The 27,005-nt window shown below is 41.8% G+C and overlaps 1 protein-coding gene across 1 annotated transcript in view; it reads left to right on the forward strand.

Annotated features, from left to right (window-relative positions):
• Nucleotides 1-285: 285 nt before the first annotated feature.
• qvr (protein quiver) overlaps nucleotides 286-27,005 on the forward strand; it is a 216,706-nt gene continuing 189,986 nt past the window's right edge. Inside the window, exon 1 of the mRNA XM_053793079.2 lies at nucleotides 286-343. The gene's annotated coding sequence lies outside the window, so the exon portion shown is untranslated. The remainder of the gene's footprint in view (nucleotides 344-27,005) is intronic.

The following is a 27,005-nucleotide window of genomic DNA, read 5'->3' on the forward strand; positions in this document are numbered from 1 at the left end:
GTCTTGTGAGCTGCAGGTGGTAGTAAGCTCAGGCCTTTTAAAATATAAAATATTTAATCAAGTGTGCGGGAAATAGTGGCATAATTTTTCACTTACAATTTCAGTGTGTAAATATAAAGGTTTAGACTTATAAGATAAAATTATGTACAACATATCTTGTCCAAATTTATTACGTTTATTTAATTTTAAGATAAATGTATCACGAAATTTCTAAATGTCAACATTTTTTGTTAAGTGCTGGTGAGATATTTTTTACCAAGGGGACACTGACGTAATTTGTGTTCTCTTATCCCCCAACTAGGCGCAAACGAGACAGTGGTGTATATACCCAGAGGCAAGCCAGGTATGACCAGGCGTGGTGTGACCCCTCCTGGTGTTACTTCCCTTGGTATGACCTCCACCTGGTGTGGCCTCCACTAATAGTGTTCTCCCTCATCTACCCTCCCTCCCCCCTCCAGTACCTCAACTTATTTAATTCTGTTTTTGGTTTTATAATATATATATATATATATATATATATATATATATATATATATATATATATATATATATATATATATATATATAATTTGTGTGTAACTGACCTGGTAATTTTTTGGATTTCGTTATGTTATATATATACTTTGTAGTGTTTGTGTTTGATATAATGTTACTCCTGTTTGATGTGTGTGTGTCTTCGTTCTAACACTTCCTCTATCTGCCACACCACTACTGCTGCGTGTGGCCTGCAACACATTACTAGTGGTGAGTGTGTGTGTGTGTGTGTGTGTGTACTACCTAGTTGAGGTTACAGGGGTCGAGTCCAAGCTCCTGTGTGTGTGTGTGTGTGTGTGTGTGTGTGTGTGTATGTGTGTGTATGTACTCACTTAGTAAGGTGAGTACATACACACATACACGTGTGTGTGTGTGTGTGTGTATGTATGTGTTAGTTACCAATTGTCAGAGGCACTTGTCGACAGACACTTGGCCTATTGTTTATTTTGTGTGTATGTGTGTGTGTGTGTATGTGTGTGTGTGTGTGTGTGTGTGTGTGTGTGTGTGTGTGTGTGTGTGTGTGTGTGTGTGTGTTTGTGTGTGTGTGTGTGTGTGTGTGGCCTGCAACACACCATTGGTCAAGGCTACTCAACACTGGACTACTGGACTTCTCAAACCATGCACTTGCTACTTTTAAAATAACGTCATATATAGAAGTTTGTACATATGTGATAGATGTTGTAACACGTGCTGACTTGCTGCCAGATGTTGACATGGACGGTGAGAAGATAACTGTTGACATGGACGGTGAGAAGATAACTGTTGATATGGACGGTGAGAAGATAACTGTTGACATGGACGGTGAGAAGATAACTGTTGATATGGACGGTGAGAAGATAACTGTTGACATGAACGGTAAGAAGATAACTGTTGACATGAACGGTAAGAAGATAACTGTTGACATGGACGGTGAGAAGATAACTGTTGACATGGACGGTAAGAAGATAACTGTTGACATGGACGGTAAGAAGATAACTGTTGACATGGACGGTTAGAAGATAACTTGATATGGACGGTGAGAAGATAACTGTTGACATGGACGGTTAGAAGATAACTTGATATGGACGGTGAGAAAATAACTGTTGACATGGACGGTTAGAAGATAACTTGATATGGACTGTGAGAAGATAACTGTTGACATGGACGGTGAGAAGATAACTGTTGACATGGACGGTGAGAAGATAACTGTTGACATGGACGGTACGCAGATACTTGTTGACAAACACAGAATCGTTAGATTACTAAGGAATACAGGTATTTGTATGGTAACTTTGTGTACAGAAGACTTAAGTGTTGATTGTGTAGTCACAAGCAGCTGACACAGGTTATTTTTGGATTCACTGTATTAATGATGAAAAAAGTTACGTTCAAAACTTGGGTGTAAAAAAATACCCAAGTGTTACACTTGTCTTTTGTATTTTATTTTGTTTTCGACATGCACACCAGAAAGCATTAAAGTTATTTGTAGACACGTGTGCCAGACTACAAAAGACCACAGATGTTTCGTAGAGAGCAGTGTAAACAACTATCACTGGTGTACCTAAAGCTTTCTTTGCCACCTCGTGCTTTTGAGATGGCCTTTGTGTTTGTCTGTTTGCATTTCCAAAGAGTAAATATACGTAAAAATGAAGAAAATGAGAGAAAAGCAACAGGAAATAACTGGTAAAAAGACTGTCATCAAGAAAACAGTCTGGGATCACAGCCCGTCCTCGTATTAACAGACATTTCACCGTTGTCAAGATAGTGAAACAGATGACTATAAAGGCATACTAATAGTGTAGACATAACTATGTCTACACTATTAGTATGGTTGACGTACATCTCGAGTACCAAAGATGAAGTACATGAACTGTGGCAACAGAGAAACATTATATCCGCAAAAGAACAATGTGAACATAGAGAGGGAAGGAATGAGTGAATCATGTATTTATAGTAAAGCATAAACAAGAACATTCCTACGAGGAAAATGAGTTATTTGTTCCATTTATGGATTTGATAACAAATCTGTGTTTACATTGTAGAGCAATGTAACTGTATTGTACAAATGTTTGGTATAAGTGCTAAGTTATTGAAATGTGTGAGGTGGTGTTGTGAGTAATGTTGAGGTTAGAATGTTAAGAAAAATACTGGTGTGGAGAGATAATATTTCTCCAAGGGTTCTGAGAAAGGGAGCAGAGGAACTGTGTGCGCCGCTAACAGCAATCTTCAACAAATCTATCGACAAAGGGCAACTGGCAGAGGTGTAGAAGACAAATATAGTTCTATTTTCTACGAAAGGAGACAGACGGCGTTAAACTACATACCAATTTCACTGACAAGTATAGTATGTAAAGTTATGGAGATTATCAGAAGAGTGGTGGAGCACCTTGAAACGAGTGGGGTTCCTAACAACCAGCATGGCTACAGCGATGGAAAATCCTGTGTTACAAACTTGCGGAAGCTCTACGACAAGGTTACTGAAGACAGGAAATAGAGGGATGGGTAGATTGAATTTTCTTGGACTGTAGGAAGGCTTTTGACAGTACCGCACAAGAGACTGGTACAAAAGTTAGAGAACCAGGAAGGAATAACAGGGAAATCACTACAATGGATCACGACATGCTTGGCAGAAAGAAAACAAGTGATTGTACGTGGAGTGTTGGAATGGGCACATGTGAGGAGTGAGGTTCCACAAGGATCACTACTAAGTAGGGCCAGTGCTGTTACTTGTGTATGTGAATGACATGACAGAAAGGATACAGTCAGAGGTGTCCCTGTTCGCAGATGTGAAGCTGAGGAGAATATAAACATATGTGGTCCAGGAAAGGCTAAAAAATGGATCTGAACAAGCTGAAGGTCTCGTCTGACAAGTGGGTATTGGAGTTTAACACCAGCAAGTGCAAAGTTATGAAGTCTGGGGAAGGGCAAAGAAGACCGCAGACGAAGTACAGGCTTGGGGGCAAAGGCTACAAATCTCATTCAAAGAAGATCTCAAAGTGAGTATTATACCTAGTATATATCTTGAGGCGCACAGCAACCAAATAACTGCTGCAGCAAATGCGCGTCTATCATATCTAACACTAGCCTTTAGTCATCTAAGTAAGGAGTCATTCACGACACTACACTGTACGCGTGGCCTATATTGGAGTATGCAACACTAGTATGGAACCCACATCTGGTCAAGCATGTCAAGAAATTTGAGAAAGTGCAGAGGTTTGCAACGAGACTAGTTCCGAGGTTAAGGAGTATGTGCTGTGAGGACAGGTTAAGGGAACTGAGCCTGATGTTATTCAAAGACAAGACTAGGGCTGACATCATAACGTACAAAATACTGAGAGGAACTGATGAGGTGAACAGCGACAGATTATTTAAGAGATGGGGAACAGGAACGCGAGGTCACAGCTTGAAGTTGAAAACACATACGAGTCACATTATTATCACGGGGATAGCTAAACCCGTAGGAATTGTACAGCCCCTGTGGATGGGGGGATGTAAGGTATTCTGGCTCAATTCAGGACACAGATCCAATTCCCTAGATCAATGGTCCCTCACCAGGAGGAGATGAGTCACAGGGATGCTAGGAAGTATTTCTTCAGCCTTAGAGTTATCAGGAAGTGAAGAATGTAGTAGTAGAAGCAGAATTCATGCATAGCTTTAAGAAGACGTACGATAAGGTTCTCGAAACCAGCCAGGAGACAGTGACCCAAGCAGCGACCAGCGAAGAGGAGGAACTCAGGAGCTGAGACTCAACCACTGCAACCACATATAGGTGAGTCAGCACAGATACTGATTCTTTAGCTGCACTGACAAACCCACAAGCAATACACAAATATACAAGCAACACAGGACAAACAAGCGTTTTGTAGATCAGGAAGAGCCGGGAGGCGAGTAGGACACTCACACAAGGGCGGTAACGCTTCAGGGACAGTCACATGCCGACTAACACGCGCATGAAGGCACGAGCGCACGCGTATGAATGCACACAACCCGTACAACCACACCTAGGTGAGTATGCACACGCATGCCCGCTTCCTAGACACTTGAGGACACGGTCACACGAGCATGAGTGGGCGCCCACACGCGCACAAATGCATCATAGCCTACTAACTCTTGTGAGTGCAAGAAAATGATCATGCAGAGGAACATTCATGACAGAGGAAAAGAGGGAACTAAAAGAGGTGAGTTGCACTATCTAGATATGATGATAAATTCTCTGAAGAGCAAATTGGACGATGAATGGGATAGAAAGATTAATTCCTATTGGGAAGGAACAGATAACGTGAGATACGGCAGTGGAGGAGGTAAATAAAGACTTAAGACTCAATAAAGAACTCTGAGACAAGAGAAGAGAGTCTAAAAGCTGAAAGAAGCAATGGAAAAATTAAATAGCAGGCAGATAGGGCAACAGAAGTGAAGGATGGAGGAACAGAAGATCTGGAAGGTATACAGAGGGAAATTCACAAGCGGAGATGCTCTCAGAAGACGAGGAGACACAGGTGGTGGTGAGAGAAGCAGCAAGAGAAATTAAAACAGACAAGGCAATCTGGAGGGAAAGGCGATAGGAAGAAAAGTTAAGGTCACTGACTGACCTATAGATTCCAGGAGGCCGAAGACAGCTCAGGCAACAGGAGCTAGGAGGACGAACGTCAGATTGTATTGATCATTTGGTAGATAGGAAGACGAGAAGAGATTAAGCAGATGATTTTTTTTCATATGATAGGGAAGTACTCCCAGGACAAGAGTCCGATCACGTTGACCTTCTGGTCAAATACAGTTAGGATCTACAAATCAATGGACACTGAACAATTGCCAGAGATCTGGAAAACAGCGAAGATGGTCCCAATATTTAAGGAGACAGGAAGCACTGAACTACAGGTCAATATCACTGACATGCTTAACATGTAAGGTAACAGAGGAGATAATCAGGAGGGTTAAGCAGAGCATCTGGAAGGAAGTGATTTCATAAATAACAATCAGCATGTGTTTGAAAATAGCAAATTTTGTGTTACCAACCTGCTGGAGCTCTATGATAAAGTAGTAGAAGTGAGACAGGAGAGAGGGAGAGAGAGAGAGAGAGAGAGAGAGAGATGGGTGGATTGCATACTCTTGGACTGCAAGAAGGCATCTTATACTGTATCTCAAGAGAGACTAGGACAAAAACTTGATGTAATCAGGAATAACAGGGAATGTATTCATATGGATCAGAGACAACCTTTGCGGAAGGAAACAGTGTGATTGTTAAGGAAGAGATGTGAGAATGGAGAGGAGTGACAAGCGGCCGCCTCGTCACTTCATGGACAAGATCCTGGCCGGGAATACTCCGGTGAATCACACTCGAACACTCAACAAGCGGGGCTCCCAAGGATTGGTATTAGGGCCAGTACTGTTTCTGATACATGTGAATGACATACCAGGTGAGACTGAGTCACATGTATCTCTGCTGACTGTGTAAAACTAAAGAGAATAAAACCCGATGAGAACTAAAAAAGATTCCGAATGTAAAGTAAAAGGACACAAATGCAACTAATGTGACTTTTTATTGTGGCAACGTTTCGCTCTCCAGGAGCTTTATCAAGCTCCTGGCTTGATAAAGCTCCTGGAGAGCGAAACGTTGCCACAATAAAAAGTCACATTAGTTGCATTTGTGCCCTTTTACTTTACATATTGTCGGTAATTCTACCAACTTTATTACAAGATTCCGAATGTATCTGGACTTGACCCCTTCAACCACACGTAGGTAAGTACACACACACACACACACACACACACACACACACACACACACACACACACACACACACACACACACATACATATACATACATACATACATACATACATACACACACACACACACACACACACACACACACACACACACACACACACACATACATACATACATACATACACACACACACACACACACACACACACACACACACACACACACACACACACACAGGTGAAAAAATCTTTTGATGGAGCTGGATACATAAAAGGCAGTGAAACTTGATAAGCTGTCACCATAGACTCTGCAAGAGGCAACAGAAACACTCACAGTCTGAACCATTAAACTCTAAAAGTTAAGGGATACGAGGCAGTTATCAGAGATCTGGAAGACAGGGAATATAGTCCCTATATTTAATAAAGAAGACAGACACGAAGTGTTGAAAGCACTGACCAGTATTATTGACACGAGTACCGTACACGTTAATGAAATAATCAGGAGAGTGCCGTAGCTCTTGGAGAGAAGGGGTTTCATAAGTAATAACCAGCACGGGTACAGGGATGGCAAATCTTTTCTTATAAACCTGTTGGAATTCTATGACAGTGTGACAGAAGTGAGACGGAAGAGGGAGGGTCGGGTTGGTTGCATCTTCTTGGATTGCAAGAAGGCAATCCAAGACTTTGGCAAGAACTTAAGATGCAGGTAGGAATAACAGGAAACGTACACCGGTGCCTCGAAGAAAATCTATGGGAAGGAAGAAAGGAGTGATTAAGAAGAGATGTCAGAGTGGGTATCAGGACCAATACTGTTTTCATTTTCTATGACTGACATACCAGATGGGACTGAGTCATATGTAACCTATTTACATGATAATCTAAAACTAACGAAGAGAATGAAAACAGTTGAGGGCAGGGGAGAGGGTACAAGCTGATCTGACAATTTAACACCAGCAAGACCAGGGTTATGTAAATATGGGAAGGGACAAGAAGACTAGACATGGAATAAAGAATCAGAGTACAGAGGCTATAGTCTTCAAAGTGAGAGACCTGAGGGTGAGCACAATGCCTGGCGTATCGCCAGGGGATCACATCAACCAAATAATCCCTACTTCTGTCTTACTTTGCCTACTTTACCATACTAGAGGCTGCTTCATGTGCTGGTCGATGACTAGTCTCACAGATACGAGAGTCGGTAATCCGCTCTAAATTGCGACTTAACACAAATTCGACTTATACAAATTATTACTCTCGCGAAATTGTGAAGTTGATATCTGATTCAGAATATTCGAACAGCTCATGATAAACAATATCAATATTTCTCCCTACATCGCTATTTTTTTTCTATTACTCCGAGGATCCGTAAACACACCACTGTATTAGAGATGGACCAGCATCTATTATTAAAGGAATTGTATACAATGGTAAACAATACCGACAAGATGAAGAATTAGACACATGTGCAACATTTGGGTATCTTTACTTGTAGAGTTTTCGCCATCCAGTGGCTTCATCAATACAAGGACATAATGTAAAGACTGTAGAATTACATACAAAACACGAGGTAATTAGTCCCTCAGCCTTGGAGCTGTTCAAGAGCACCGTTGTCTTCACTAACTCCGAGACTGAGGGACTGATTACATCATCTTTTGTATATAATTCTACAGTCTTCACATTATGTCCTTGTATTGATAAAGCCACTGGTTGGAAAAATCTTCAAATAAAGATACCCAGATGTTGCACGTGTGTCTAAGTCTTCATTAAGGGAACATATAAATTCTTCTGAGACATTCAGGGAGGCATATAAATGACGTGGGTCTCTCTCTCTCTCTCTCTCTCTCTCTCTCTCTCTCTCTCTCTCTCTCTCTCTCTCTCTCTCTCTCTCTCTCTCTCTCTCTCTCTCTCTCTCTCTCCCTCCTTTCGGGAAAGAAACCGCAGTTAGAGAAGTGTAGTTAACAGTGATCACCACTGGGAAGAATATTATAATCATGGTGGAGCCCTAAACCCGTAGGGATTACACAGCGCCTGTGGGGGGGGGAGAAGACATTCAGGCTCAATTCAAGGAACTGGAGCACAGAACCAATTCCCTAGATCAAGAGCCCCTCGCCAGCGTCAAGGAACCTCCCTTGAGGTGCCAGGGAAGAACAAAAAGGCACAATACCGCAACTGGAACAATACAGAAATAACTCGCACTTTGGAGAGAGGAGCTTACGACGACGTTTCGGTCCGACTTGGACCATTAACTAGTGACTCATCGTGTGAGCTGGTTCTCGGGAGACTGTTCCATCGTGTGAGCTGGTTCTCGGGACTGTTCCATCGTGTGAGTTGGTTCTCGGGAGACTGCTCCATCGTGTGAGCTGGTTCTCGGGAGACTGTTCCATCGTGTGAGTTGGTTCTCGGGAGACTGCTCCATCGTGTGAGCTGGTTCTCGGGAGACTGCTCCTTCGTGTGAGCTGGTTCTCGGGAGACTGCTTCATCGTGTGAGCTGGTTCTCGGGTGACTGCTCCTTCGTGTGAGCTGGTTCTCGGGAGACTGCTCCTTCGTGTGAGCTGGTTCTCGGGAGACTGCTCCATCGTGTGAGCTGGTTCTCGGGAGACTGCTCCATCCGTGTGAGCTGGTTCTCGGGAGACTGCTCCATCGTGTGAGCTGGTTCTCGGGAGACTGCTCCATCGTGTGAGCTGGTTCTCGGGAGACGGCTCCATCGTGTGAGCTGGTTCTCGGGAGACGGCTCCATCGTGTGAGCTGGTTCTCGGGAGACTGCTCCATCGTGTGAGCTGGTTCTCGGGAGACTGCTCCATCGTGTGAGCTGGTTCTCGGGAGACTGCTCCATCGTGTGAGCTGGTTCTCGGGAGACTGCTCCATCGTGTGAGCTGGTTCTCGGGAGACTGCTATATCGTGTGAGCTGGTTCTCGGGTGACTGCTCCATCGTGTGAGCTGGTTCTCGGGAGACTGCTCCATCGTGTGAGCTGGTTCTCGGGAGACTGCTCCATCGTGTGAGCTGGTTCTCGGGAGACTGCTCCATCGTGTGAGCTGGTTCTCGGGAGACTGCTCCATCGTGTGAGCTGGTTCTCGGGAGACTGCTCCATCGTGTGAGCTGGTTCTCGGGAGACTGCTCCATCGTGTGAGCTGGTTCTCGGGAGACTGCTCCATCGTGTGAGCTGGTTCTCGGGAGACTGCTCCATCGTGTGAGCTGGTTCTCGGGAGACTGCTCCATCGTGTGAGCTGGTTCTCGGGAGACTGCTCCATCGTGTGAGCTGGTTCTCGGGAGACTGCTCCATCGTGTGAGCTGGTTCTCGGGAGACTGCTCCATCGTGTGAGCTGGTTCTCGGGAGACTGCTCCATCGTGTGAGCTGGTTCTCGGGAGACTGCTCCATCGTGTGAGCTGGTTCTCGGGAGACTGCTCCATCGTGTGAGCTGGTTCTCGGGAGACTGCTCCATCGTGTGAGCTGGTTCTCGGGAGACTGCTCCATCGTGTGAGCTGGTTCTCGGGTGACTGCTCCATCGTGTGAGCTGGTTCTCGGGAGACTGCTCCATCGTGTGAGCTGGTTCTCATCGTGTGAGCTGGTTCTCGGGAGACTGCTCCATCGTGTGAGCTGGTTCTCGGGAGACTGCTCCATCGTGTGAGTTGGTTCTCGGGAGACTGCTCCATCGTGTGAGCTGGTTCTCGGGAGACTGTTCCATCGTGTGAGCTGGTTCTCGGGAGACTGCTCCATCGTGTGAGCTGGTTCTCGGGAGACTGCTCCATCGTGTGAGTTGGTTCTCGGGAGACTGCTCCATCGTGTGAGCTGGTTCTCGGGAGACTGATCTGCTCCTTCGTGTGAGCTGGTTCTCGGGAGACTGCTCCATCGTGTGAGCTGGTTCTCGGGAGACTGGTCCATCGTGTGAGCTGGTTCTCGGGAGACTGCTCCATCGTGTGAGCTGGTTCTCGGGAGACTGCTCCATCGTGTGAGCTGGTTCTCGGGAGACTGCTCCATCGTGTGAGCTGGTTCTCGGTAGACTGTTCCATCGTGTGAGCTGGTTCTCGGTAGACTGTTCCATCGTGTGAGCTGGTCCTCGGGAGACTGTTCCATCGTGTGAGCTGGTCCTCGGGAGACTGTTCCATCGTGTGAGCTGGTCCTCGGGAGACTGTTCCATCGTGTGAGCTGGTTCTCGGGAGACTGTTCCATCGTGTGAGCTGGTTCTCGGGAGACTGTTCCATCGTGTGAGCTGGTTCTCGGGAGACTGTTCCATCGTGTGAGCTGGTTCTCGGGAGACTGTTCCATCGTGTGAGCTGGTTCTCGGGAGACTGTTCCATCGTGTGAGCTGGTTCTCGGGAGACTGTTCCATCGTGTGAGCTGGTTCTCGGGGGACGCCATTCTCGAGGGCGGTGTCATCAACAGTCAACACAAATTCCCTCTTAATCCCAGGTTCAGGGTAAACTGCCTTGTCTTCAGACCGGAAGTTCTTGTCAGTACCTAACCACATACCACCTTTGTGCACTTAGGTACTGATACGCACCACCTAGGTGATACGACACCTGTGCAACATTTGGGTATCTTCATCCATTATAAAGATACCCAAGTGTTGCGTAAGTGTCTCATTCGTCAACTAGTTATCTAGAACTACACTAGGTACACACCTGCTGCTCCACACCTCACATCACTAGTGTTAACCTCCCCTTCCCTCATCCTCACTTTCATGTGACAGTCTCACTTCATGAATATTAATTTACGTTTCACGTTTGTTTCAGCTGATGACGAAGGTGAGTCAATGTTGTCATTTTCCTAGCGTAAAGATTTTCTTGTGATTCCACTGATAAAGTTATGATCTGCAACCAAGTCGTGTCGAAAAGTGTCATCAGTGGCTCAAGTCCCACAATTTGTTGTAAGGCGGATGTAAACATAAACGGGGGAAACTGGGTCAGAACGCTTACACTTCGTTCCCTGGATCGAAACGCCTTGAATAAAGTAGGTATGTAGGCAGTCATTTCTCTGATAATGTAAAACAAAAGCTACTCGTTAAGACCACAATGAAGACAAAGTTTTGCCAGTTGCAGAATAAGAAATAAAGAAGAAACAGTAAAATAAGTTTCCAAATAAAATACTCAAAAATAAAGCAAAGGAAAAAACGGTTGATAATAAAACAAAAGACTTGTGGAAATAAAACTGCAAATCTACATCTTTTAGGCAAGAGTCACCAAAAAAAAAAAAAAAAAAAAAAAAAAAAAAAAAAAAAAAAAAAAAAAAAAAAAAAATTTACACTAAGTTCTCTTAATTCCATTAACAGTTTTTTTTTTGAAAGATGCGACTTAAAATACAAAAGAAAGGAGTCACAGGTAAGAGCCAGAAGTGGGTGAGCGAGGAAGTGCGGACAGATGAAGAATAGCCAGTGAGAGGAATGTCTTGAGTCGTAGATAAAGAGCCAGAGGTAAACCTTGCAAGGATGACACTTAACAAATAAATATAAAATTGAATAGCGCGTGGAAAGACCTTCCTAGGACGCCATTTTCAGTTTTAAATGAAACTTTATCACAGTAACACAAAACCAACTAGAGAGAGAAAGGAAAGAGAGAAAGAGAAAGAAAGAAAGAGAGAGAGAAAGAGAAAGAGAGAGAGGAGCTCCACATGAGAGCTCACTGTAAATAACAATTTAGCATAAGCAATACATATTAAAAGAATCCAAGAGGAAATATAATATAAAGAAATTATTAGAGAGCTGAAGCAACACAACAACAACTATGAAAACCACAAATTATTAAAATCAAAAAGAAGCGCTAAAACACAGGGGCTATACAGCTGAAAACCTCAAAGAGAGAGAGGGAGAGAGCAAATATTACAAAGTAAACAAAAGGAGACAAATAAAGAAGGTTGACTGACATACACTAACACTAGTGTACATGTCAGAGATAGAAAGATTCTCTTAAAATTATATATGACGTTACATGTCAGTGTTCAGAGTGCATAGAAAAATTGACAGATTGATTCTCCTATTTATATAACTTATGGGCTTATCTTCCGTTTATATCCATGTAACCAGTGGAATATAATACTGAAAGTTTGAAGCCAGTCAGAAAAGTCATTCTCCAGTAAATGATCTGAAGTAAACAATTCCAATTTTGTTTAAAATATTCAGTAAAAATTAAGTTTTGCACCCAGGTGAATTAAGCTTATGCGGTATTATTATCATTATAGAACACACCGTTAATAATATTCTGAAGACCATTGGAAGAAACAGTCTTTGGTTACTGAATAAAAATGTTACTGGTCAGTAACAATGAGAAAACTGGGGATTATGACACTTAATACCAGAGAGAGAGAGAGAGAGAGAGAGAGAGAGAGAAGCTTGTGTTCAGGTGAACACCACCACCACTGATGAACAATTAAAGGCAACTGTATAAGGCATTCTGAAGTTATAAGATAAAACCTTAGTGTTAAGAGAGTGCAACTCACAGATGAACGGCTCTGGCATCACGATCTGCACTATTTAAAGCTTCACTTTAACTCCGTAAATTTAAAAATGCTATGAAAATATGAGTTTTCAATATATTTTTAAATTTTCAGTTTTGCAGGTGTTTTAGTTTTAGAATTCTTTACGATCTTCTAAAAAAAAAATTTTTTTTAATAGTCTGATTCCCAAAAAAATCCAACATTTAAAAAAAAATGTTTATTACCCTGATAAATTTGCCGTCCCACAAACTCTAAATTGAATGGGTACTAATGTTGGCCGTAATATTCATCAGCCATTAAATATTGAAGCCGTTTAGGAGAGGCACACGCATAACACACGCACAACACACGCACAACACACGCATAACACACGCATAACACACGCAAAACACACGCATAACACACGCACATAACACGCACAACACACGCATAACACACGCATAACACACGCACAACACACGCACAACACACGCACAACACATGCATAACACACGCACAACACACGCACAACACACGCACAACACACGCATAACACACGCACAACACACACGCACAACACACACGCACAACACACGCACAACACACGCATAACACACGCATAACACGCGCACAACACACACGCACAACACACGCACAACACACGTACAACACACGCACAACACACGCACAACACACACACAACACACGCACAACACACGCATATCACGCACAACACACGCATAACACATAACACACGCATAATACACACACAACACACGCACAACACACACATAACACACAACACACGCATAACGCACACATAACACACACACAACACACACAACACACACACAACATACACACAACATACACACAACACACACAACACACACAACACACGCACAACACACACATACCACACGCACAACACACACAACACACGCACAACACACACATAACACACAACACACGCATAACGCACACATAACACACACACAACACACACAACACACACACAACACACACAACACACACATAACACACACAACACACGCACAACACACACATACCACACGCACAACACACACAACACACGCACAACACACACAACACACGCATATAATTTGATCGTGATGAATAAACGGGAGTGAAAAATTCACACAATTTTACACACAAAATGGTCAAATCTGCTCCAACATATTGGAATTTCACTCTCAGCCGTCGTGAAATCAGCTGGAACTTGTTTTAAAAGTTTGAAGCTACGCTACTGGGAGTTCTGGAACTTATCCAAGATGCTAGGACTTTAACTTTGGTCAAAGGGCACCTGTACATTCCAACTGTTCCTAGAATCTGGTCCTCGTTACCATACACAAGTATTCAAAATCTGAATCCAGTCGGATGAGGGGTTCTTGAGTTATGAGCAAAATAAAATCGAAAAGTAGAAGGAAAACAAGAAAAAATCAGGCAACCACTTAAAGGTCCCCCATTGGAGATGCCTAATAATATTAATAAGTAGATGTATTTCCGTCACTTCATGATCTGAGAAAGTTATCTCGGTATTACATAACCCGTCTCATGTACGTGACTCATGTACGTGACTAACAGTGCTGAGTGCAGCATACGTTTGTGACAGTTACACATCAGCATTGAAGATTTGAAACCTATCGGAAGAGGCATTCACTAGACGTTGTACTGAAATTTATTTCCCGAATTCCTTCATTTAAAAGTACAAAATTAGGACATGCACAGCTCAAAACTAATTCAACCCTTCTATTAAGAAGCAACAGCTTTGAAGCTAAGATGAAGAGGCGTTCTCTTGTTATCTCAGAGACCAATATCCCAAAGATACACAAATAGCCTGCACTTAGGCAACAAACTTATTACAACGTTTTGGTCTCACTTGGACAATTAACAAGTCAGACTGAAACTAGAAAGGAAGGAGGCCAGAATGTTTAAGATGGGTAAAGGGAGTGGTAGAACAGGAGGGAGTGGTAGTAGTAATGGTGGTGATGGTAGTGGTGGTGGTGGTAGTAGTAGTAGTAGTAGTAGCAGCAGCAGTACTAATAGTAGTAGCAGTAATAGTAGTAGAACAGTAGAAGTAGCTGTAATAGTAGTAGTAGTAATAACAGTATTAGTAGTAACAGTAGTAGTAGCAACAGTAGTAGTAGTAGTAGTAGTAATAGTAGCAGTAATAGTAGTAGGCCTGGTGGCAAAAGCTCTCGCGTCACACGGTGAGGGGTCCGGGTTCGATTCCCGACGAAGGGGTGGGAACATTAAGCGTGTTTCCTTACACCGATTGTCCATGTTCACAAATCAGTAATAATGGGTACCTGGGTGTTAGTCTACTGGTGTGGGTCGCATCCTGGGACAAAACTGATCTAATTTGCCGGAAATGTTCAGCATAACAAGTGGCTTTCTATATAATAGTGTGTCAATGATGTCAGCTAGGACTGTATACCTTGTACATGTACTTGTAGTAAATAAAGATATTATTATTCGTAGTAGTAGTAGTAGTAGCAGTAGTATATTAGTATAGTAGTAGTAGTATAGTATTGTAGTAGTATTGTAGTAGTAGTAGTAGTAGCAGCAGCAGCAGCAGCAGCAGCAGCAGCAGCAGCAGTAGTAGCAGTAGTAGCAGCAGCAGTAGTAGTAATAGTAGTAGTAAGGGGGTGGTAGAAGTAGTAGTGCAGTAATGATAAAGGTAGATATAGGAATGTGGTAGTAGTAGTAGTAGTACTGGGAAAATAAGAGAATAGAAATATGAGAAATAAGAGAATAGAGAAACACTGCAGGAGAGCTACTGGCCCTGAGGGCTCTTGTTATTTATGCTCCTTGATATGAGGCCAAGGATTTTGTTAGCTTTATTACGAACACTTATGAACTGTTGTCTTGGTTTTAGATTACTGCTAACCAGAACTCCCAAATCCTTTTCGCAATCAGTAATATTAAGATTTACATTTTTTGGCTTACATGTGTCACGATTTTCTTGTCCAATATTTAGAACTTTGCATTTGTCTATACTAAACTGCACCTGACACTTTTCCGACCACTGCATCAATCTATTCAAATCTTCCTGGAGTGCTCCAATGTCCTCATTAGAATGAATTAAGCGACCTATTTTGGTGTCATCAGCAAATTTGCTTATGTCGCTATTTTTCCCTCATCACTGTCGTTCATATATATTGTGAACAACAAAGGTCCCAACATTGACCCCTGTGGAACACCACTCGTCATGTACCCCCACTCTGATTCCTCCCCGCTGATACAAACTCTCTGCTGCCTATCTGTCAACCACGCCTCTACGCAGGAAAAAATCTCTCCTCCTATTCCGTGTGCCTTAATTTTCCTCAGTAGCCTCTGATGTGGAACTCTATCAAATGCTTTACTGAAGTCCATATATACAATATCATATTCATTACCATGATCTACCTCCTCAAAGACCTTGGTGAAAAAAGTTAGTAAATTCGTAAGGCAGGAACGCCCCTTTATACAACCGTGCTGAGATTCATTAATCAATTAATGCCTTTCAAGATGTTGAAAAGACTAGCCAAAGATTTGCTAAGCTCCTCTTTACATTCCTTTAAAACCCTTGCAAACAGTTCATCAGGGCCTGGGGATGTGTTCGGTTTTAATTTCTCTGTGTGAGGACCATGTCACTAGTTACCCAAATCGTGCATAGTTTATTATCGTCCTGTTCTACATAATTTATCATTTCTGGAATTTCGCTAGTATCTTCCTGCGTAATAACTAAGAGGAAATAAGATTTAAAATTTTTACCCATTTCCTTATCACTGTCAGTGATCTGACCTGAGCTACTTTAGAGTGGGCCAATCTCGTCCGTAATCTTCTATATACCTGAAAGAACCCTTTTGGGTTAGTCTTCGAATCCCTTGCCACTTTAGCCTCATAATCTCTTTTAGCTTTTCTTACTCCCTTATTTATTTCTCTCCTTAACTGAATATACTGATTTCTTAACTGCCCATCCCCTATTTTGATATGCCTATATATGCCTCTCTTTTGACCAATGAGATGTTTTAATCTATTATTTATCCATTTGGGATCATTTCTGGTTGATCTAATTTCCCTATTTGGAACATAAGATGTCTGAGCAGATAGAACTATGCTCTGAAAAACGTCATATTGCCAACCAACACCATCTACCTGAGCCATAGTTAGGTCGATTCACATTAAGTTTTGAACGATGGAAGGTGCAAGATTGTTAATGGCATCGAGAAATGGTTGGAAGAGACTAGAGTCATGTGACCAAAGAGTGAAGAAATTGTTTATATAGTGAAGTCAGGGGGAAGGGCACGCACCAATAGTAGGAAGCAAAGCACTCTCGAAATACTCCATATAAATGTTAACAAGAAAATGCGATTGAGGAGAGCCCATAGTATCACACAAAGGTGATTAAGGTCAAGAAAAACATCAGCTGGTATAGGGAGGTGAAGTATCCCTTCACTACCTTTCACTCTGAGAACATCAAAAGGAATATTACGCCCGGAGACAAGAGGATAATAGAACCTCTGGAGGAAATAATGGGACGCAGAAAGATACCAGGTTTATGAGTTTCAGGAAGACCATAGAAAAAAGATAAGAGAGAGAGGTAACACAGGAGCGTTGAATAAGATAAAAGTCAGAAGAACAGACTCGAGTCCGATGTTCATGATAAAAAGTGTGGCGGTTTACACGCGCGAGTCAGAGAACAAGAGCCCAGCTTATCCGAGGTAATCCTCGCGATCAAGGACAACCACCGAATTGCCTTTATCAGAAGGAAGGTTAATATTAGTATTAAATATGAGAGATGTGAGGGCAAGTTGAGAGCGATGAGGAAGGCGGTAGCTCTTAGAAAACCAGCTCTCAAGGACAGGAATGAGAGCACTACAAAAAATGGACAGGTCAGGAAAACAGACTGACGAAGGGAATGAAGGGAGTTAATCAGATGAATACCAGGGAGAGGGAGAGGGAGAGGGAGAGTGGTAGAGACCAGAAGCAAGAAGTTCAAGCGGGTTTGCCAGAATGACAAGAAACAGATTACTAACACAGTGAGGGAGAATTTGGACCAAGTCGGACCGAAACGTCGTCATGAGTGTCAGTTATTTGTGTATTGTTCCAGCCACAGTCTTAAGACATTATCATTCATGCTGAAGACAGGAAAGTTTGTCTTCATTAATGTTAAAAACGCCCTAAAAACCTTAGTTTTCAGTTTTCTTTCCTCATAGTCTATTTATAATTCTCTACAATCTAAAAAAAAAAATAAAAAATATATGTCCCTTTAAGAAAATCGCATTAGATAATAAAAAAAAAACTGGATATATGGCAGCCACACATCCTAAAATCAATAAAAAAATACTGCCAATTATCATACCCATCGTTTAGGGTTTGAATTCGATCGGAGACATTCTCTAGGTATGACATGAGAAACACTTTATTTAATATGGCAAACCTGAGTTTCAAATATCCTGAATGTCAAACATCCTGAGTGTGAAGCGTCCTGAGTGTCAACCTGAGTGTCAAACATTCTAAGTGTCAAGCATCCTGAGTGTCAACCTGAGTGTCAACCTGAGTGTCAAGCATCCCGAGTGTCAAACATCCCGAGTGCCAAACATCCCGAGTGTCAAACATCCTGAGTGTCAAACATCCTGAGTGTCAAACATCCTGAGTGTCAAACATCCTGAGTGTCAAACATCCTGAGTGTCAAACAACCTGAGTGTCAAACATCCTGAGTGTCAAACATCCTGAGTGTCAAACATCCCGAGTGTCAAACATCCCGAGTGTCAAACAACCTGAGTGTCAAACAACCTGAGTGTCAAACATCCTGAGTGTCAAACAACCTGAGTGTCAAACAACCTGAGTGTCAAACATCCTGAGTGTCAAACAACCTGAGTGTCAAACATCCTGAGTGTCAAACATCCTGAGTGTCAAACATCCTGAGTGTCAAACAACCTGAGTGTCAAACATCCTGAGTGTCAAACAACCTGAGTGTCAAACAACCTGAGTGTCAAACATCCTGAGTGTCAAACATCCTGAGTGTCAAACATCCTGAGTGTCAACCTGAGTGTCAAACATCCTGAGTGTCAAACATCCTGAGTGTCAAACATCCTGAGTGTCAAACAACCTGAGTGTCAAACATCCTGAGTGTCAAACATCCTGAGTGTCAAACATCCTGAGTGTCAAACAACCTGAGTGTCAAACATCCTGAGTGTCAAACATCCTGAGTGTCAAACAACCTGAGTGTCAAACATCCTGAGTGTCAAACATCCTGAGTGTCAAACATCCTGAGTGTCAAACAACCTGAGTGTCAAACATCCTGAGTGTCAAACATCCTGAGTGTCAAACATCCTGAGTGTCAAACAACCTGAGTGTCAAACAACCTGAGTGTCAAACAACCTGAGTGTCAACCTGAGTGTCAAACAACCTGAGTGTCAAACAACCTGAGTGTCAAACATCCTGAGTGTCAAACATCCTGAGTGTCAAACATCCTGAGTGTCAAACATCCTGAGTGTCAAACAACCTGAGTGTCAAACATCCTGAGTGTCAAACATCCTGAGTGTCAAACAACCTGAGTGTCAAACAACCTGAGTGTCAAACAACCTGAGTGTCAAACAACCTGAGTGTCAAACATCCTGAGTGTCAAACATCCTGAGTGTCAAACATCCTGAGTGTCAAACATCCTGAGTGTCAAACAACCTGAGTGTCAAACATCCTGAGTGTCAAACATCCTGAGTGTCAAACAACCTGAGTGTCAAACAACCTGAGTGTCAAACATCCTGAGTGTCAAACATCCTGAGTGTCAAACAACCTGAGTGTCAAACATCCTGAGTGTCAAACATCCTGAGTGTCAAGCGTCCCGAGTGTCAAGCGTCCCGAGTGTCAAGCGTCCCGAGTGTCAAACATCCCGAGTGTCAACCTGAGTGTCAAGCGTCCCGAGTGTCAAACATCCCGAGTGTCAAACATCCTGAGTGTCAAACATCCTGAGTGTCAAACATCCTGAGTGTCAAGCATCCTGAGTGTCAAACATCCCGAGTGTCAACCTGAGTGTCAAACATCCTGTCAACCTGAGTGTCAAACATCCTGTCATCCTGAGTGTCAAACATCCTGGGCGTCAAGTATTCCGAGTGTCAACCATCCTGAGTGTCAACCATCCTGAGTGTCAACCATCCTGAGTGTCAACCATCCTGAGTGTCAAACATCCCGAGTGTCAACCTGAGTGTCAAACATCCTGGGCGTCAAGTATTCCGAGTGTCAAACATCCTGAGTGTCAACCATCCTGAGTGTCAAACATCCTGAGTGTCAACCATCCTGAGTGTCAAACATCCTGAGTGCCAATCATCCTGAGTGTCAAACAACCTGAGTGTCAAACATCCTGAGTGTCAAACATCCTGAGTGTCAAACAACCTGAGTGTCAAACATCCTGAGTGTCAAACATCCTGAGTGTCAAACATCCTGAGTGTCAAACATCCTGAGTGTCAAACAACCTGAGTGTCAAACAACCTGAGTGTCAAACATCCTGAGTGTCAAACAACCTGAGTGTCAAACAACCTGAGTGTCAAACATCCTGAGTGTCAACCTGAGTGTCAAACAACCTGAGTGTCAAACAACCTGAGTGTCAAACATCCTGAGTGTCAAACAACCTGAGTGTCAAACATCCTGAGTGTCAAACAACCTGAGTGTCAAACAACCTGAGTGTCAAACATCCTGAGTGTCAAACAACCTGAGTGTCAAACAACCTGAGTGTCAAACAACCTGAGTGTCAAACATCCTGAGTGTCAAACATCCTGAGTGTCAAACATCCTGAGTGTCAAACAACCTGAGTGTCAAACATCCTGAATGTCAAACAACCTGAGTGTCAAACATCCTGAGTGTCAAACATCCTGAGTGTCAAACATCCTGAGTGTCAAACATCCTGAGTGTCAAACAACCTGAGTGTCAAACATCCTGAGTGTCAAACAACCTGAGTGTCAAACATCCTGAGTGTCAAACAACCTGAGTGTCAAACATCCTGAGTGTCAAACATCCTGAGTGTCAAACATCCTGAGTGTCAAACAACCTGAGTGTCAAAAATCCTGAGTGTCAAACAACCTGAGTGTCAAACAACCTGAGTGTCAAACATCCTGAGTGTCAAACATCCTGAGTGTCAAACAACCTGAGTGTCAAACATCCTGAGTGTCAAACAACCTGAGTGTCAAACATCCTGAGTGTCAAACAACCTGAGTGTCAAACATCCTGAGTGTCGAACAACCTGAGTGTCAAACATCCTGAGTGTCAAACATCCTGAGTGTCAAACATCCTGAGTGTCAAACATCCTGAGTGTCAAACAACCTGAGTGTCAAACATCCTGAGTGTCAAACATCCTGAGTGTCAAACATCCTGAGTGTCAAACATCCTGAGTGTCAAACATCCTGAGTGTCAAACATCCTGAGTGTCAAACATCCTGAGTGTCAAACAACCTGAGTGTCAAACATCCTGAGTGTCAAACATCCTGAGTGTCAAACATCCTGAGTGTCAAACATCCTGAGTGTCAAACATCCTGAGTGTCAAACATCCTGAGTGTCAAACAACCTGAGTGTCAAACATCCTGAGTGTCAAACAACCTGAGTGTCAAACATCCTGAGTGTCGAACAACCTGAGTGTCAAACATCCTGAGTGTCAAACATCCTGAGTGTCAAACATCCTGAGTGTCAAACATCCTGAGTGTCAAACATCCTGAGTGTCAAACATCCTGAGTGTCAACCTTTTTAATAAAATTCATCAACTGTGAAAACTTGAAGTTAATTAGAAAATATATTTCCCAGTAACAATTGATTCCAGTGATAACAAGTTCAACAAAATTTCAAATATGCACGAACTTAGACTCAACTTACAGGGTATCAGTCCGTCTTATTGAGGGTTAAACTTACAGGGTATCAGTCCGTCTTATTGAGGGTTAAACTTACAGGGTATCAGTCCGTCTTATTGAGGGTTAAACTTACAGGGTATCAGTCCGTCTTATTGAGGGTTAAACTTACAGGGTATCAGTCCGTCTTATTGAGAATTAAACTTACAGGGTATCAGTCCGTCTTATTGAGGGTTAAACTTACGAGGTATCAGTCCTTCTCACAGAATACATCATCAATAATATTTTGAAGGAGATCAGAAGCAGCATTCCCTAGTTACTGAACATAAATATCACTCCCTATCAGGTGAGTCATTCTACAGTTATGGCACAGATTCCAAAGATTCTATTTTTTTTTATTATTTTACTCTGACAGATTTTCGACGCACTAACAAAACAATGGATGAGTAAGACACAAGTGCAACAGTTGGGTATCTATATTGTTGAAACGTTTCGTCTACACGGTAGACTTCATCAGTCAAATACTACAGAGTGTTGGTTGAAGGCAGCATAAGTGACGTGTGGGCGAAACGTTTCGACAATAATTATATCCAGCTGTTGCACATGTATCTTACTCATCAACTCGTCGGTATATTACAACACTGTCAACAAAACAATGGATAATACACTGGCTGTAAGATACATCAGCTATTAAATATTAAAGACATTCTGAAAGACGTAAACTGAAATATATTTTAAAGTGACTAAATGCGAATAAAAGTTCCAGACTATATTTACACAATGACAAATCTGCATCTACATGAATATCAGTTTCCGTCTTCATCGGAACAGCAGCTCCTATATTTAGAAAGCTTCAAGCTCCGCCACTGAGGATTTTGGAAGTTTACTCAGCCATTTCACGATGATGGAAATGAGTTTAATAGTTTGCTCATAAGCACAACACAGTGACTGGAACAATGCACAAATAACCCGGAAATAGGAGAAAAAACTTAAGACATTTCGGTCCGACTTGGACCAATAGTCACACCAGTTAATGGTCCAAGTCGTCGGACAGAAACGTCATTAGTTTCTATGTGCGTGTTATCTGTTTATTGTTCATAGCTTACATACACATGCCATTTATTCTAAGAATTCGGTCTTTGATACAATTCACAATCGCTCAAAATTTTAAAGGGGGTCAGATCAGTTCTTGAGTTATGAGCGAAAGAAAAACGAAAAGTTGGAAGAAAAAAATCCTGGCACCTACTCTTGGATACTTAATAATGGCCAGTTTAGAAAAGTGTGTTTTATTTACCAACTTTAGTAAAATAAGTCTTAGCAACTTTGGGAAATATAATTGAAATATTCGTAAAGAATTATGGTAAAGTGGATCACAAAAAATTAATGTAGGGGAAACTTAATTACAAAGTAATAATGGTTATGACCCGTAAGGCTGAAACAGGAAATTGTGAAGGTATAACGGCCCTTTCAGACCCTCACCGGGTATTTGAAAAACCCGTTTTACTTATGAAAAGAAAATAGGAAAATAAATAACAGAAAGAATAATAAATTTTATAGAAAGCAAAAAATAAAATACTTTAACATGAAGCTTTCCTGAAGCAAAATATGAATAATAAAAAAAAACATGAAACTAAGCTAATGTCACACACACACACACACACATTATATATATATATATATATATATATATATATATATATATATATATATATATATATATATATATATATGTCGTGCCGAATAGGCAGAAGTTGCGATCTTGGCTTAAATAGCAACGCTCATCTTGCCATAAAGGACAAGTGAAAATTTGTGTATGCAATAACTTAGCCAAAATCATTGTCAACCTAACGAAAAAAATATATTTCACTATGTTTGTTTAGTATTAAATTACTGTGAACAAATAAAAAATATATTAAGTTGGGTTAGGCTAAAATAAATTGTTCTTGTTATAATAAGGTTAGGTAAGTTTTCTAAGTTCCTTTTGGTGCAAAATTAATTTTTTTTACATTTACATTAATGAAAAAAATATATCTTTAAATGTATAAGAGAAAATTTTAGAAAGGACTTAATTTTAAATGAGTTCTTGCTAATTGACCAGTTTTACATATTCGGCACGACATATATATATATATATATATATATATATATATATATATATATATATATATATATATATATATATATATATATATATATATATATATATATATATATATATATATGCAAAACAACCACTCTGAAAGAATAGAGAAATTCCAAGCGCTTTCGTGACTACTCACATTATCAAGGAACTATGAAAGTAAAGCATCCAAGGAAGCTATATAAGGGGTCTGGTCGGCACCTCACTATCAGATCCCACAACGGTTTAAACACGTGACGCGCGGCGAGCCAACTTGGAAAGGTCCTTGGCACAACTCACCCCACAAACTATTCTACCCAAGAAATAAGAAATTTTAAAGATTATTTGTCCAGTGTATTATTAAATTCTTCCCAAATTCTATTAATTATAAATGGATCTAATTTATATAAACCAAAGGAAATATTCATATTATTGTCAAAACTGCTTTTTATGAAACAAGATTCAATTATATTCCTGTCGACCATGGACTTGCTTGATACTACTTTCTCAACTTTTTGAAAATCAATTGGATGGTTAAAATCTCTTACATGAATAAATAGAGCATTGGAATCTTGTCCAGTTCTAATGCTATATTTATGTTGTTTTAATCTTAGTTCGAGATTTTTACCAGTTTGACCGTAATAAACTTTATCGCAAATTTTACAAGGAATCTTATACACACATCCATCAGCATTTTGGGGGGAATTCTTTATCAAAAGTTTTTTTACTGTATCGAGATTTTTGAATACAACTTTAATATTAAAAGTCTTAAGAAGAGAAGGTATATCAACCAAGTTTTCATGGTAAGGGAGAACCAACATATTTTTATTTCAGAGTGGTTGTTTTGCATATTCTGAAATCACCTGTTTACTGTGATCTTATTGCATATATATATATATATATATATATACATATATATATATATATATATATATATATATATATATATATATATATACATATATATGTGTGCGTGTGTGTGTGTGTGTGTGTGTGTGTGTGTGTGTGTGTACGTGCGTGTGTGTGTGTGTGCGTGTGTGTGTGTGTGTGTGTGTGTGTGTGCGCGTGTGTACTCACCTAGTTGAGGTTGCGGGGGTCGAGTCCGAGCTCCTGGCCCCGCCTCTTCACTGATCGCTACTAGGTCACTCTCCCTGAGCCGTGAGCTTTATCATACCTCTGCTTAAAGCTATGTATGGATCCTGCCTCCACTACATCGCTTCCCAAACTATTCCACTTACTGACTACTCTGTGGCTGAAGAAATACTTCCTAACATCCCTGTGATTCATCTGTGTCTTCAGCTTCCAACTGTGTCCCCTTGTTACTGTGTCCAATCTCTGGAACATCCTGTCTTTGTCCACCTTGTCAATTCCTCTCAGTATTTTGTATGTCGTTATCATGTCCCCCCTATCTCTCCTGTCCTCCAGTGTCGTCAGGTTGATTTCCCTTAACCTCTCCTCGTAGGACATACCTCTTAGCTCTGGGACTAGTCTTGTTGCAAACCTTTGCACTTTCTCTAGTTTCTTCACGTGCTTGGCTAGGTGTGGGTTCCAAACTGGTGCCGCATACTCCAATATGGGCCTAACGTACACGGTGTACAGGGTCCTGAATGATTCCTTATTAAGATGTCGGAATGCTGTTCTGAGGTTTGCTAGGCGCCCATATGCTGCAGCAGTTATTTGGCTGATGTGCGCTTCAGGAGATGTGCCTGGTGCTATACTCACCCCAGGATCTTTTTCCTTGAGTGAGGTTTGTAGTCTCTGACCCCCTAGACTGTACTCCGTCTGCGGCCTTCTTTGCCCTTCTCCAATCTTCATGACTTTGCACTTGGTGGGATTGAACTCCAGGAGCCAATTGCTGGACCAGGTCTGCAGCCTGTCCAGATCCCTTTGTAGTTCTGCCTGGTCTTCGATCGAGTGAATTCTTCTCATCAACTTCACGTCATCTGCAAACAGGGACACCTCAGAGTCTATTCCTTCCGTCATGTCGTTCACAAATACCAGAAACAGCACTGGTCCTAGGACTGACCCCTGCGGGACCCCGCTGGTCACAGGTGCCCACTCTGACACCTCGCCACGTACGTGTGTGTGTGTGTGTGTGTGTGTGTGTGTGTGTGTGTGTGTGTGTGTGTGTGTGTGTGTGTGTGTGTGTGTGTGTGTGTGCGCGTGTGTGTGCGTGAGTGTGTGTGTGTGCGTGTGTGTGCGTGTGCGTGTGTGTGTGTGTGTGTGTGTGTGTGTGTGTGTGTGTGTGTGTGTGTGTGTGCGCGCGTGTGTGTGTGTGTGCGTGTGCGTGTGCGTGTGTGCGTGTGTGCGTGTGTGCGTGTGTGCGTGTGTGCGCGTGTGTGTGTGTGTGTGTGTGTGTGTGTGTGTGTGTGTGTGTGTGTGTGTGTGTGTGTGTGTTGAATATGTAAAACTGGTCAATTAGCAAGAACTCATTTAAAATTAAGACCTTTCTAAAATTTTCTCTTATACGTTTCAAGATATATTTTTTTCATTAATGTAAATGTAAAAAAAATTTAATTTTGCTCCAAAAGAATCTTAGAAAACTTACCTAACCTTATTATAAGAAGAACAATTTATTTTAGCCTAACCCAACTAAATATATTTTAGATTTGTTTACAATAATTTAATAATGAACAAACACAGTGAAATATATTTTTTTTCGTTAGGTTCAGAATGATTTTGGCGAAATTATTGCATACACAAATTTTCGTTTGTCCTATATGGCAAGATGAACGTTGCTATTTAAGCCAAGATCGCAAGCTCTGCCTATTCGGCACGATATATATATATATATATATATATATATATATATATATATATATATATATATATAGGCCTGGAGGTTACCTGGAGGTTATTCCGGGGATCAACGCCCCCGCGGCCCGGTCAATGACCAGGCCTCCCGATGGATCAGGGCCTGATCAACTAGGCTGTTACTGCTGGCCGCACGCAGTCCAACGTACGAGCCACAGCCCGGCTGATCCGGCACTGACTTTAGGTATCTGTCCAGCTCTCTCTTGAAGGCAGCCAGGGGTTTATTGGCAATTCCCCGAATGCTTGATGGGAGGCTGTTGAACAGTATTGGGCCCCGGACACTTAGTGTTTTCCCTTAGTGTACCAATGGCGCCCCTACCTTTAATTGGGGGCATTTTGCATCGCCTGCCCAGTCTTTTACTTTCGTAGGGAGTGATTTCTGTGTGCAGATTTGGGACCATTCCTTCCAGGATTTACCAAGTGTAGATTATGATATATCTCTCCCTCCTGCGTTCCAACGAGTACATGTCAAGTGCTTCCAAGCGTTCCCAGTAGTTAAGGTGCTTGACAGAACTTATACGTGCAGTGAAGGATCTCTGTACACTCTCTAGATCTGCGATTTCACCTGCTTTGAATGGAGATGTTAATGTAC

This window comes from Cherax quadricarinatus, chromosome 74 (assembly GCF_038502225.1).
Source record: "Cherax quadricarinatus isolate ZL_2023a chromosome 74, ASM3850222v1, whole genome shotgun sequence".
Classification (NCBI taxonomy): Eukaryota; Metazoa; Arthropoda; class Malacostraca; order Decapoda; family Parastacidae; genus Cherax; species Cherax quadricarinatus.